Raw genomic sequence first — 7,500 nt, 5'->3', positions numbered from 1 at the left:
CCAATCAGTGACATAGCTAGAGCGGTAACAGGCAATGTCCTACGTGGGAATGCCTAGCACCCTCCAATAAGCAACTAAGCAGGCCTAAGGCGTAAGGCCCTGTGTGGAAGTGCTTAGCGCCCGTCAGTGAGCGATTTGGCAGGAGGTCTAAACAGGAGGTGCGAATTCCAGAGGAATGGCTGCGGCCATTTTCAATCCACAGCCCCTCTCACCCGCCCCCTGCCCACAGCAGCTCAGGTCAGGCCTTCAGCCAAACCATTGACCAACAGCGTAGGCTCCAACAACCGTTACACGGGTTCGCACTACACAGGCTGTTTCAAAACTTCCTCTTCCCTCTCCTGTTTTTTTTTTTTTTGCAATCAGTGCTTAGGCGTAAATCTGCCACACAAACAGAACTCTGACCATAATGACTTTTTTGGATAACCCATCAATGGCAGTTTGTAAGAATGCTGAGGCGTGAATTCAAACGCCCCTTGTCCATCACTGTGACCAACAATCAAATGCAAGTGCATTCAATGGATACTGGGCAAATCCTGAATGAATGCAGGCCAAACTGTTCATGTGTCTCAGTGATCAAGTGTCTGGGGGGCTGGATGGGACATTCAGAGAATTGCATGGTGAGGAGTGGGGTTTGGATTTCAGATCATTCATTAAGTGCAGATCGTACACATGCGTTCTTGTCACCAACACCAGCGTTATAGTGTGCAGTTTGGCAGCAGTGTAAGCGGTAAGGAGCAGGGCTCGAAACCGAAAGGTTGCTGGTTTAATTCCCTGCTGGAGCACTGCGGCTGAATTGCTGTATAAATAGATAGCAAGTCACGCTGGATAAGAGCGTCTGCGAAATGACAACAATGTTAAATATTTAATGTAATATGTGTGAGTGGTGACATACAAGCGTGTGTTTATGTGCACAGGTATATTCATGTAGTCATACATGGTTTTATGTGTCATGGTTTATTACAGGTTATGCATATAACAAAGAAACGCAGTCAGTAGCACAAACGACAGTGGAGTTTGTAACAGCGGAACGCTGCGCCATAGCTCTGTGCGTAAGGCTTACTTTGCGCACAGTACTAAGAGAAACGTCTCCGTCATTTAAAAATTTCATGAGCTCTCTGGGGAGGCCGTCAAATTAATCTGCACAATCACATTACAGGACCATACATCCCCGTTCCCATGCTGTCGACAGAAATTTAACACATTGCGACAGATTTTTTTTTCCGACGGTGCTGGCCTTGACCTCGCCCGGAAGCACGAAGCTGCGCGTTAAATGTGTTCTGTCGCTTTAAGACGGAGAGAAGGAGGTTTTCGCTCATTGAAGACGGGAGACGGTCTGACAGCGGCAGTTTCAGCGCTGCCGCTCTGAAGCACTGACGGCCGCCCCGGAAAACTTCGGCGTTATCTGGCTCCGTTAATTCATATGACTCTGACTCCTGAGCTGGTAGCTAACGGATCCTTTTTGCTTTTCTTTGTCATTGTTCCTAAAGTCTGAATAGAAGACTTAACTAACAACGGATTTCTGAAGGATCGATGAACCCCAAATTTTAATCGATTTTAATCGTCCATATTAAAATCGAAATCTTTCGACATTTAAGACAACCAATTGCAAAACGAAGGAATTAAACGAAGAATTTGGCTGCCAGGATACAGGACAGCTGGAACAGGGTCTGAGGCGTTAAAGTAAGTTCGTAGCTGGTGGGTCTTTGACTTCTCTGCATCAATGCATGGGCAGTAGCTCGCTGAGCTTTTTCTTTTTTCTTTCTTTTTGTTATTTCTTTGAGGACAAAGTTATGTGTACAGAAGAGGCTTTTTTGTTTAAAAGTAGATCGGTTGGTGGCAATTTCCTCTCTTAACTGTGCAGCCCGTTGCTTTGTTTGGCGAGCCATACTTCAGCATGTTTCAACCGCCGTGGTTTTGGGGTGCAGCGTGATGTCAGATGCAATATGGCAAAAGTGGCCTCAAAAAAAAAAAAAATCAGAACAAAAATGCAATCGCTAATCGTTGTGATCACCAAAAAGATCCTCGGAGCTGTAGATAACGTGCCTGACCTAGCAGCTACGCCCCGTGTCTCTCAGTCCGGCTCTTTGAAGAGCGCAGGGTGCCGTGAAAATGAACTCCTTCCTAATCCACACATATTCGCGCTTAACTTCGCAGTGTCAACGCCTACACTGCAAATGCAAGCCTGGATGCACCGCTGCAGTCGGGTATCCCGTTGGGTGCTCTGTGTGTGATAGACTACCTAGTAATAAGATAACATCGGGCGGGCTTTGTTAACGCGGCGTTTATGGAGCATAATAATAGAGCCTGGGCGGAGGTGTTTGTTCAGTTTTAATGTTCTCATCTCTCGAGAGAAAATTCCCCGAGCGACTCTGGGGCTCTCAAAAAACCATGCGAAGTAGAGTAGACCTATATATCGGCATCTATTTCGGGGAGAGTTCCATACCTAAAAACGTTTATTTAGCGAAATTTTGGTGTCTGGTGTCCCTGGTCCGCGCCTACCTCCCATGGGCGTAATCAGACCAGCGCCTGTGTTCACTTCCAGCCCAAAATAAATGAACGACGTCTTGGCTACAGTTGCTACCTTTAAACGTCACCTGTAGCATAGCCTGCCCATATGTGTGTGGGAGTTTCTGCATTTTCTTGGCCGTGTGTGGTCTTTAATTCATACCGGCGTCTGTATAACTAAAACTGCCATTTGCAGGCTCAGCATTTGAATCTGAGCGTATGTGTCAGCGGTTTCGATTGAACGCTCTCTTCGGGTGTGATTTGTATATTTATAGCTGTAGTTATCGCACAGAGCCGGAGTTTGCGCTGTGTCGTGTAGCCCACTTCTGTCATCGCGTCTTGTCCACGCTAAGATCGAATTAGTCGGTCTGATCTGCATTCTGCACGGGCTTTTGATGAGAAACGGATGAAACTTGCTATGAATTGGTTCACTCACTGGTTCGAAGCGGTCTTGGTTCTGACACCGCGGTGGAATCGCGTTGGTGAGTGTGGCGCAGAAATGCGGATGGATGCGAGTTTGACACCTAGCTCGCCGGGTAGGGAATGGGCGGGTGTGACAGCTGGCACACGTGCGACCTAGATGGGTGCGAGGGACGTTTGTGAACTCACTTTTTAACCTAAGCTTTCATGTCAAATGAGCAGGACATTTGATGACCGAGTCATATGATGAGGAATGCGTACAGAAATGGCTGGAAAAAAATGTTGGAGCTGATTGGGCGTGTGCGTGGATGCTGTTACACGCGCTCCTGTAAGTTAAAAAGGAAGAAAACAAACGTTGGCCTAGCAGGAGGGCAGTGAAGTTACGGGGTTTGTCAGGAAGGGGAGCACAGTTTCTAACTCTAACCGTCGTAGCACAAGACAGGGAGAGCGTATTCACTACGGTGAATTGTTTGTACGCTGTCTTTTTTTCCACTGCTGGCTCACGCAGTTGAACGTTAACAGGGTGCAGTCATAGTGTGAGTGTGAGGTTAGGGAGTGAAACTGCCATCTGGCATGCTGTTTGTGCAGGGAACCCCCCCCCCCCCATGCAGACGTGCACACGCATGCATGTGGGTACACTCTGAGTTACGAGACAGATCTGCCAGCTCTTTTGTTAGTGTGGTTTTCAGTGCACCAGCCAAACTGCATGGTCTTGTAAACCAGGCAACCCCACGTTTCAGTGGGTGTTGGATTAACCAGGCTCAATCAATTTGGGTCTGTCCTTAGGAGCCAGTAATTCGTACATGTCTCTCAGCTCCACAGTCAGTTTGCTGTTTTGCATGAACTCTCATTCCAAAAGAAGATCTGGTGTTTGGTTTCTTGAGTTCTCTCTGTAGGCGTTTTGTCGTAAGTTTGTTTCAATTTAGAGGCAGGGTTGGCCGTGGGACTGACCTTTGACCTCTCTCAAGCACATGATACACACAGCCCTGTGATTGGCCAGCCTACAGCCTGTGTGACCCCCCCACCCCCCAGCCCCCCAGCCATTGTGATGTCATGCTGAGATGAAACTATTAAAGACATTAAAGACTGTTAAAGACACCTATTTGAGTGGCAAGGTGCTTTTGTGACTGTACTGTTTCCGTGGGATGTGTGTTTCTCGCCGGTCAGAGGGAGAACATGCGGGGGGTTTAATGTTGTGTTTGTTGTTTTTTTACCCCGTGTCTGTCCTCTCCCAGAAGCAGCTCGAGATGCCTGGAGCTCGCCCACAGTACAGAACAGACAGCAGCTGGAGTGTTTCCCAGCAGCCTCTACTCTAAGGCTCATTTTTAAGGTTGGGTGGGGGGGTGGGGGCATCATGGGGGGACGAGGCCGGGATTTTCAGTCAAGAGGCCGCTCCTCCCGCAACCTTTGGGGAATTTTCAGCACGGAAAGCTGCACGGATTCTTGTTAAGATGTTCCCCGTGGGGTGCCAGATTTTGGCTTTGACAGGTGTGATGGAGGAGGAATAAAGGTTTTTCTAGCCTTGTTTTGTGTAAAGCCCCCTAATTCTTCAGCAGTGTATAATGTGTATGGTATGCGGCATGGCCATCTCAGGCTGATGCGTGTCTTTCTCCCTCTCTTTCTGTCTCTCTTTTGCTGTCTCTCTCTCTTCTTCTCTGTGTCTCCCTCTCCCTCTCTCCTACTCTCCTACTCTCTCTGGGTCTCTCTCTCTCTGTGTTCACTGAGAGTGCATCTCTGGGCTAGACTTCCTGTGTGGTGCTCTGTGTGATCATGCAAGTGCTTCTGTGTGTGTGTGTGTGTGTGTGTGTGTGTGTGTGTGTGTGCGCGTACTGATGTGTGTGCATCCAGCCCCCCCACCCCTCACCCCCCAACTCTTCCCCACCCCCTCGCATTCCAGGACATTCCAATGTAAACTGTTTGTTTTTTTTCTGGGTTTCTCATGTCGCTGTGGACAGAGAGTTAGGGAAGAGGAAGGACAGGGCAGAGCTTGGCTTGAAAGTAATTTTCTTTTACGTGACCAAACAAGTTATGGGAGTGCCTGGATAGTGAACGCACATACTGACGGACAGGCTGACAGAACGATGCTCTGTTATCGAACCTGTGTCACACCGAGCTCCACACCACGACTCTCAGAGGCTCATTCAGTTTTCACTAAAGGAAGCACTCAGCCACTCCACAAAAAATAGTATTTCAAGGTGAGGATCATCAAGTCAGATTATGGGTGGTTTTGGAGTAATTGTCCTTTGAAGTGGCTTCAGCAACATGGTGAAAGTCCATGGGTGAGCGAGAGACCTCATCTCCAGCTGGGGCTCTGACTTCTGACCAGTTCATAAGTTCACAGCAGTCACTTTCAGCCAACCCTGCTGGCCGAGAGCGCATGCATTCTCCACCGCGTTGAAATCCGTCAGCCTCTTGGGTGTCAGTGTGGGGTGCTGGGTGTCTGTTTGCTTTTGAAGGTGTAAGTAGCAGCCATTGTTATGACCTACAGTGAATAGATTCCATTGTGCATCCCTGTGTGTGCAAGTGTGTGTATGAGTATGTGTGTGTGTGTGTATGTATGTGTTTGAATAAGTGGGTAGGAGTACAACTGTACCTAGGTCCTTGAGTTTGTGTGTCTTTGCAGCTTTATCTTTGTACTGTGTGTGTCTGTGTGTGTGTAAAGGAGAGAGAGAGAGAGGGAGAAGGAGAACAACAGCCAAGTGGATCCAGAATCGTATGTATGAATGTAAAAATGTTTCAGTGTAATTAGTAGTATTTTTATTTGTGACTGCGTACAGTGCATGCTCTTTATAAGGATTTTTTTTTTTTTTGGGGGGGGGGGGGGGGTTGATTTTCAGCTTTATCAACAGCAGAGCTCATTCAATCAAATTCACCTGAAGCTGCGTAACTGAGCATAATTATCAGCGTGATTATCCGTGAGGAGTGTGTGAGATGCAGCTATTTGCTAACAAGCCACCGCTCCCTAATGGCAGCACCTTAATAACAGGTGTGTGGCTGCTCACAGGTGCTTAGCTGGCTTTGTTTGTAACAGGCCAAGCTGGTTTCTAGTTTAAAAAAATGAAATTATTTGTTTTTGGTTATGTCACGTTGCTGGTGCATTAGCCAGCAGTGTAACAGTGGCACTGTCCCGGAAGCTGTAGCTGTTGCATTGCTGCCTCCACTCCCTCTTAAAGCAGGGCATGGTACCACTCATTACATTAGTGTATAGTCAGACAAATGGTACACACACAACAGAGTGTATAGCTCTTTGTTTTATATAGCAAATGCGTGGTGGTCAGACAGCTCCATTTCCAGGGAGAAGGCTTCCTGAGGCTATACTGACAGGAGAAAGACTGTGCCAATCTCCTGTGGAGCTCAGAGGCCAGAAGTGAGTGCAGCCACAAAACCCGAAAGAATTTCATCACTTTGTACATAACCTCTGCGGTGATTTAGTTTCCTTCATCTTTCGGAACTGTCACCCTTTTCCATATGAAAAATGACGTGTGCGTGTGTGCGTGCGTGCGTGCGTGTGAGAGAGAGAGAGAGCTGGGGCAGGAAGCCGTGTCACCATAACCACACATCTTCACAAGGCCCGACCACAGCTCTGCTTCTGCTACAGACAGTGTGGGGTTACCCCCGGGATCTGAAACCAGTGCCCCCTCTGTTAGATGAGATATTCTGTTAATGTCCATGTATATGGTGAATGTTTTTGTGCAATCTGCGCATCAGTATCACTAAACAGTTCAAAAAAACATTCTTAAAAATATATAAATCTACATTGATGCTATCAGTATCTATCATTGCCATCCATTCACATCAACACACATGCGTAGACACGCACACGCACACACGCACGCACACACGCACGCACACACACACACATACACACGCACGCACACCAGCATGCATGCACAGGAACGTAAAAAGTGTTGAGCTGATGGAGAGAAAGCAAATGCAGGGAGCTGGTATTGGAGCCGCTTTGGGTCTGTTCCCCCGAGGCCACTTGTCCGTCCACTGGGAGGCATTTTCTGGATTTAAACTTGACATGAATTCCACAACAGTGGGTGAATTTCCCCAGGGTTTGAGCCACATGTCAGAGCCACACATCAGAGCGTCCACCAAATGCATGAAGGTAGCCAATCACGTCAGCTACCCCCCACGGCCCGTGGCATACGCCATTCTGCGAGTTTGCCCGGGTTTGCTGCACTGTTGCTGAGTAATTTCCCCCGTCACGGGGTAGGAACCCGCTGTATGGCCTCTTCCCCTCAGCTGAAGCACAGACCCGGCTCAGTATAGCTGGAGCCGCTCCATCGCCCTGTGGAAGCCGAACCCGAGGCCCACAGCTAGCACAACAGGGCTGCCGCAGGTTGCTCTTTTTAGACACGTGAGGCGGGAACTGACCCATCACACAGGGTCCCGTCTTTAGTGTCTCCAGTGTCCAAGTGACATGCAGTGAGAGAGAAACGCAGGGTAGCCACGCCCGTGAAATACCAGCCCTCTGCTGCTGATGCTTTTACCCTGCAGGCGAGGGGCGCCTGATGTGGTGCAGATGTCTGGAAGCAACTGAATATTTGCGGTTTTGGGTGTTTTTAGATG

General features: G+C 48.3%; 1 protein-coding gene across 1 annotated transcript in view; it reads left to right on the top strand.

Moving 5' to 3' along the window:
* Nucleotides 1–1,333: 1,333 nt before the first annotated feature.
* Nucleotides 1,334–7,500, top strand: part of LOC118794970 (cdc42 effector protein 4-like) — a 16,298-nt gene continuing 10,131 nt past the window's right edge. Inside the window, exon 1 of the mRNA XM_036553280.1 lies at nt 1,334–1,680. The gene's annotated coding sequence lies outside the window, so the exon portion shown is untranslated. The remainder of the gene's footprint in view (nt 1,681–7,500) is intronic.

Source organism: Megalops cyprinoides, chromosome 19 (genome assembly GCF_013368585.1).
Source record: "Megalops cyprinoides isolate fMegCyp1 chromosome 19, fMegCyp1.pri, whole genome shotgun sequence".
In the NCBI taxonomy this organism is placed as follows: Eukaryota; Metazoa; Chordata; class Actinopteri; order Elopiformes; family Megalopidae; genus Megalops; species Megalops cyprinoides.
Note: the sequence above shows the minus strand (reverse complement) of the source record. Positions and strands in the feature narration are given on the sequence as shown.